Below are 7,745 nucleotides of genomic sequence, written 5' to 3' on the forward strand. Positions count from 1 at the left end.
GGAAGCAGAGTGCCACCATCACCTTGCTAGACCATGCAAGAGATGCAGCAAGAGCATTCATAACCCGGGTTCAAGGTGAGATTCATTAATATTCCTTTACTAAGTTTCTAATGTATTTTATTTCAAGGTGAACAATCCGAATCTAAATCAGAGGAGGCGTGATGGCATGTGGCCCTTTGCACTAGCATATCTTAATACCGGTCTGAGAAATAGAATGGCATGTGCCCTCAGGCCTTTTACTAAATCACCTTTGAAAGAAATGCAAGCCTCTATGTCGTAAAAAAAAGGTACTAGAGAAATTCCTTAATAATATGAATGTTATTTAGTTTCATGAAAATACACTAAGGGTCAAATGAGTTAAATGACTTCTCCAGACTAGCAATGCCTCTTGCTACACCTTCACAATTAGATTCGTTAGAAAAAGATAACATTGAATAATATCTAAATGTTCTCACCATTAAGTTATATGTCTGGCTAATAGGAATGATGTTCATCTTGGAAAGCTCACCACACGCTCAATGAACAAACAAATAGTGTGTGCGCGCATGCCATCGCTCTTCTTTAGCTTCAGATTCGGCTTGTTCACCTTGACAATGAGATTTATTATACAACCAGATGGACTCAGTCTGGACACAAAGTCACCGCGCTAGTCACCATGCCCCAGATATGTTTAGCCCCTGGACAAAAAACATATAATTTCACGTCATTTTCAAATACTTGAAAATTTGTACCTAGTCCCATTTTACTGAATAAATCCCACTTTAACGAAATAGAGCTTAATATGGAATGTCTCTAGATTGTGAATTTGGATACAGGACCAACACCATTGTGGTCAAGACAATCTTTATATTCCGTAGATATGCCAAATAAGTAGATCTAAACACTTTCTATAAATAGTATTTAGAACCAAATAGTACTAACACAAGATGTATGATAGCGAGAGTGTTTGGCAAACACAATAAGCTATCATCTGACGAATATTGAAGGACTAAACTCAATATTGCAAGGGTTCCCAACACTAACAAGTGCAAGTCAATGAATGAGTTTCTCTAATCAAGTCAAGTATGTTTGACTAATAGCACTTAGGAATTCCGTCTTGATGCTCATCTAACTAGTCAAGTGCACACACAAAAATTAGTTTCTCAACTATTTTAGGTGGAGACTGAAAAAAAGGGTCTAGCAATACCAACCTTTTGCCATCATAGTAGTAAGGAAAGAATATCCAAAAGGATTAATTGACAGGTAACTTTTGATACCCAAAGTCACATTTGTGATAGTCCACATCATAACTTAGAAAATGAGAAAGTTTAGAAATTAGATAAAAATATAATATACCTACTCGCCTTTTCAAGCTTACTTTGAATGCCCCTAATATCGATGCCAATAGGATCCATGATACATTCGGAGGAGAATGACTTGAAATAAACTTCTACTACACACATCATAAGTTCATACATCCAGTTGGGGTCATTTAGTAGGATAAAAATGACATAGCCAACTTCAAATAGAAATGTTTATGACAAGAAGAATATGTCACAAGGTGGTCAAGTGTGAGAAAGTTTCTAGTCCTCAACTTTCCCATCAATATTTAAAGACTATTTGCAAAGTCGAAGAGAATAAAGTTTGTAAGGGCTTTTATATTGTTCAACATTAATGGTTGAACTAATGTTATATTTCTATGTTTATGTCGTCTTTTATGAAAGATGTCAACAATCTACTATAAAAGCTAATGAAGACACTATAAGTAACCAAAGGGAACAATTTGAGAAACGATCCATGGGGTTCAAATATAGAGAGAAAGGGCTTATGAACAAGAGTGCACCCCTTTTTCCAAGGGTGACATCTCGGGAAGTCCAAATTCAGGAGCTTACATTTAGTATTGATCTCAAGTCCGACTCTATTGGTTGGCTAAGGGAATCACACCAAATGTTGATTAACATCTGGCTGATCCAATTTGCTCCTACTGGGCTCGACCCGAGGGGTAGGGTGTCAAAAGAGCAGGGCTCTCGGGAGAGCTGTGGCTCTTAGCTTCCGTAAACTGGACCAGCCAGACTCCACCCGAGGGGTAGGGTGTCAAAAGAGTGGGGCTCTCGGGAGAGCTGTGGCTTTTAGCTTTTGTTCACGAGGGCGTGAACTTTCAGGGAAGCATGGTGTTATTGGGAAAACAAGACGAACCTATAGAAGAGTCATATGAATAAAAAAAGGTACCATCATATGATCGTTTGGTAGTGAAATTAGAGCTTGATCCTGATTATCAGATGGTGGAATATGAGTTTGATTCGAAGCTTTCTTATCCTCATCTCCATTGTCACTTGCATTGTCATTGAATTTGAACTTCCCATGAGGTCATCTAGCCTAGTATTATTTAAACCCAAAGATGTTTAACCCCAAATAACCCAAGACCTTTAACCAATTGGAAAAAAATGGTGCATTTTTATTTATGAATATTTTCTTATTATATTTGAATCTTTATAGACCTTTTATATTCTCTTTAGCTGCTTATAATCCACCACGCTTCCTTACAAATTCACACCTTCATGAGAAGTTGAGAACTGCAACTCTCCCCAAGAGCCGCACTCTTTAATACTAAATATCCCAAGACCCTACTCACAATTTGCGTGATATAGATAACCCCCCTTATCATATTCTCAAATACTTCTAACAGTCTTTTCTCTCTATTCATCAAGTAGATATTGAGGAACTTTAGAATTTCTATCTGTTTTTTATATAAAAATCAATTTTGTGATATTGTAAATCATATCATCTAGAGTTTTATTCACTACAAAAGTAATATGTGTAATTGAGAAAAATGAAGCATGCAATAAAAAATTTATATTTGTGAGTATAAAGTTTAGCTATACTCTCTAGCTACTCCTTCGACCTATAATTGCATACTAATTTCTTCAATTTTGAAGATTTTATATATTGAATTTTATACTCAATTTGTAAAAACTCAGCCAAGAGCTCTTCCTAACTTTTCTCCAGATACACAAGTTCATATGCATCTTGCTTGATCTTTACTAAAGGATAGAAACCAAAAAAATAAAAATAATCCTTTATAAAGTGAAGGAAAGATATATCTTACAACACACCATAAGCAGAAAATTTGATTGGGTTGTTGAACCAAATCATACTATCATTTCAAGTCTATGAGTGTTGAACAAGTGTTGCAAGATCATCACAATAATATTGTCAAATATCATCCTCACTTAACTCTATAAAAAACTGGAGTTATTTGATGTCATGGACAAAGTTCTACTTTTGGATAGAAAATTATCTAAGTTTACATTCAAACATAACAAAGTAAGTGAAAGTGGAGTTGAAGGCAAAATTTTAGCAAAGCATAAGTATGCAATGTCCTTTGAATGTCAATAGACTTATCTTGGTGTGCCAAAAGATTAATGCATAAGTTACTGTCGATAATTTGGAATATTATCCCTGCAAGCTATCAAATCTCATGATGGTTAATAAGTATGTTATTGAATTCAAAGGACTTCTTCCTCTAAATAGAATCCTTGCATTTCATGATCTCAGAGTGTGACAATAACAATCTCTATTATTCTTAGCTTGCAAAAAGCATATTACTACCCTTGGTGACTTGAAGTTCCTTTTAAAAGTGTTTGAATTAGTATTTGGATATTTAATGAAATATCTAAATAATCAGGTGCTAAAAGACTAATATTTGTGTCTACGAATATAGATGCATTCAACTTAAGACAATACAAAATAGTGTTAGGAAAATATTTATTGATATGATATATTTGAATGAAATGTAGATCAGATTTAGTTATAAAACTTACAAATATCTTATTAAAAAACTAAAAAATATTTATAAATTTTTATTTATTAGTTTATTAAGTTATATGTTAACTATTTATATATGACTTTTTTATTTGGTTAATATAAACTGAGGATTTTTGTTTTGTGCCTTGTAGCAATTGCCTAATATGTGTTTACATATTAAATTGTATTTTACACCACTTACTGAGTTTTAAATGTATTTTATAAAATATAGAAGATAAAAAATAATACTAAAATTTAATTTAACTCAATGAATTTTAGAATTAAATGAAATTAGGTGGGAAACTTAATAAAAGGAAAGTTTATTTATAAGTATTTTTAAGCTATAGTTTATACAAATTGAGTTTATACAAATGAAAAAATTTAATACAAAAATAATATATTGTCCTGTCCAACCTTTAGCATCAATATCCATAAATTCGGGTTAATTGTTCATCAATTTTTAATTTAGTTAGGACTTCTATTCTTTTTCTTCCTCACTATTTTGCTTGTAATCAAATTCTATTATAATTGATTTTTTGTCATAAATGATGCAGATTTGGACTCTTGCTCTTCATTACAAATATATTCTTCAACCACAAAAAGATTCTCCAGGCTTGTTGCAAAACCAACTGCTGGAGTCATTCCACTGCATATCCAGCCGACACTGAAGCTATCTCGACCTGGAGCACATCTCCATGGCGGTTCCCTTCATGACCTCTGCACTAACATCATCCAAAGAATGTCTACACACTCCCGTACGTTTCGTATTTGGCGACTGACTGGGGAAAGCACATCCCAAGTGCGCAGATACTAAGAGATTCAGTGTTGATGGTGTGCAACTCTCAAGGGGCGAATGAGTCTCAATCCCAAGTGATTGAAGGTCCAAAGTCAAAGATTCTGAGGTAGCATCGATGTTCAAGCTCCGAGGCAATGGTATGAAAGAAAGACAATAAGCACAGAAAGGCATCACACAAATTTTCCCGTGTCTCATCCATCCTTGAAGCAGCCCGTCATAGGCAGTCGATTGACAAGCCGAAAGGACCAAGCGACTTGGCCAACTGTCAACGAGAACCAACCGCCATGAAACTTTCCAACGCCAGAGAGACCAAGCGCTTTGGCCATCCCCAGTGAAAGATTGTTAACGACAGGCCACAACTAGACGAACGAGACCACGGAACAAGAAAACATAGAAAGCAGTTCAAATGTAACAGTTATGACAGAAAGCAAGGAAATGCAGATTAACATTCTCAGCGATTTGAGACAAAGAATGCACCTCAGAACTGTGACGATCGGAAACCTCAAGAGACAGGGGAGAGAGAAGCATTACGTACCACAGGATCGTGCCCCTCAACAAGCTGTCTCCGCATCGCGAATGGGACAGAACTTATCCCAGGAGACAGTGTCCTGCTCCCGAATCAGGTTCGGGCCTGTGAGTAACAAAATAGTTCTCGCAAAGACACTCACAGCATTAAAAGAATAGAAACGAAACGTGAACTGTACCAGTCAAAAGAAATACCGTTTGAGATGAACTCCATTGATTGGCTTCGGTGGTTTCCTGCCCGTCAACTCTGCTAGCCAATACGAATTAGTGCCAGCACGAGAAAGTACCTGATAAGGACCAATCCAAGAAGGCTGGAACTTGGCAAAGTGATGCACAGCCGTATCAAGTCGCCACACAGGACGAATTTACGAATATAAGACTGAAAGCGCTGGTTAAACTGCCGCAGCGGTTCTGGTGGTTGTTGTCCAATGAGATCAAGCTCGTCCTTGCTCTCCAGAACTTCAAACCTCGTCACAAAAAGTTTGGTCAGTGAGTCGAGAAGTCAAGAAAGAAAGACCTAACACTTTCCTTTCATCAATGTGTCCAGGGATGATAGCCACTGTGTGCGCATCCAAAGCTCTCGAATTCTGCCCAAGCACTGCTGTCCCAGCCATCGTTTTGGGTTTTCTCAGTCCAGGACATCACACCCTCCCCCCAGGGGCATCCTGGATGCATGCGAAGCAGAATTTCCTCTCTTCCTACCAAGAAGGACACGACCCCAAATCACGAACGATCCCCACATCATGACCCATACCTCCCAACCTTGAGCTCGTTCCCGGCGGTAGCAGAAAAGCGACCAGGTGATGCACCAAATGCCTCATTTCTTGAAAATGGGGTACAAAAGGAATGCCTGCCCTAAACTCTTTCTCTCTCTAGTACACTCCTTCGTACGTTCTAGAAAGCCAACCAGTCCATAGTTGTGGGAACACTGCTGTTTAGCTGGTACCTCCGTTTGCTGATGGTAGCAACTGCCATTTCCTACGCTGTTCTTGGGAGTAAAGCTCGATACACTATTAGTACCACTCAATGGAATGAACACGATGATAGCTGATCAATCCAAGGAAACTCTGCATCAACATCACTTCGAATTATAGTTAGCGAAGAGATAGCGGATTATGTCAAGAGACTCTGCCATTTGTATGCCGGTGTTGGGATCAACCAGATATGGAACCTGTTCTTGACAATGATAATGAAGGGAAAAAATAGACCAAAAGGTTACCTGTGTTGAACCCGAGATTTGCTTGAGCTTGGAGCAATTAAGTGACCCTTTTCTAGAGGATGTAAGGAAGTTCCAGGTCGCACAGGGCTTCTCTTAGCAACCTTGCAAACTACCAAAAACTTTTAGAATTCTTTGAAAACAAAGCACTTTACATGGTTGTTCGAGTAGAGCTCAAGTAGCTTCTGTGGAGGATTTGGCAATGCTCCATTCCACAGTGACATGCCTCCCCCTGCTCGTATTATTTTCGGCACCCAGCCAGTGACTAAAGTGCTGGAACACACTATGATGAAATACCGAAGAGTTTACACTTCAATAAAACTTCTTACCTTTCTAAAATCCCAAATGTTGGCTTGCTTCTCTCACCATATTCCTGGAACAAGTAGTTGACAATATCGGCTGCCAGAGGCATTCATGCAAGCTGATTGTGATGGAAAGAAAACGAGAAAGTTACTCACAACTCTCATACATTGACGTGCCGGTGTTTGGATCCAAGAGAAATGGAAACCTGTCATATTCGATGAGAATTTGTTACAGATAAGAGTGTATCACTTACTGCTCTTTGCCTCCAGATGATTTCACAAACGCACGTTGGACTCGAGATCCTTTGGGGCACGGATACAACTACACAAAAATTGAAAAAGTTTCCATCTGCAACTTCCACGAGGCACTACCTCGGCAGAAAGATTGTGCTTCTCTCACTCGTCTACAGAAGGGACAGGCCTCCATATACAAACAAGAAAAATCAACAAACAACTGCAATACGAGAGTTTAAGCTTACTGAATTCGTAGAGCTTGAAGAGCTCAAGTTGAAGATACGATCTGTGTCTTGACGTTCTCTCCCAAGGCGGCCTTGCCAAGCTTGCAATTCCCCAAGACAGAAGCTGTTTGATGGCAGAAAAAAAAGATAATTACATACCCATATGCCAGTAAAAAAGCTTGAATTCCACATACCTCAGATATAGTGGGAACCAATTCACAAGGTGTGATTCCTCAAGAAATTTGCAGCTGGATTATGATCCTGTCTTTTGCATACAACAGGCTCATTCTCTCCAGATTGAAAATTCTTCATGATCAGTCTCTTAACTCAACAAGTTCCATGGCAGGATCCTTTAATGTTTGATTAATTGATTGATTTATTTATTTAATACTTGTTTTTTATTTTCCTTTAATGTTTGGAATGGTTCCAACCACTTATTTGGTTTTCCATTGGGATTCCAAGGGAACCTTTCCATTGCCTCCTTGTGGATATGGGACCAAAGATCACTTTGAGTACTTTGCAAGTCATATCAAAAGCTAAGAATTTGCATTTGGCTGTTTGTGGCAGCAATCAAGGTGTGTGTGGTATTGGTTACATTTCAGGAATCATGTTTTGATCAGTAAGACACAAATCCCTAAGCACTAAAATAGAGTTGAAAGTGTGTC

The 7,745-nt window shown here is 37.9% G+C and overlaps 1 pseudogene; it reads right to left on the reverse strand.

Moving 5' to 3' along the window:
• Positions 1 to 4,315: 4,315 nt before the first annotated feature.
• LOC9631285 lies at positions 4,316 to 7,392 on the reverse strand (annotated as a pseudogene).
• Positions 7,393 to 7,745: the final 353 nt, after the last annotated feature.

This window comes from Selaginella moellendorffii, unplaced genomic scaffold, assembly GCF_000143415.4.
Source record: "Selaginella moellendorffii unplaced genomic scaffold, v1.0 SELMOscaffold_10, whole genome shotgun sequence".
Classification (NCBI taxonomy): domain Eukaryota; kingdom Viridiplantae; phylum Streptophyta; class Lycopodiopsida; order Selaginellales; family Selaginellaceae; genus Selaginella; species Selaginella moellendorffii.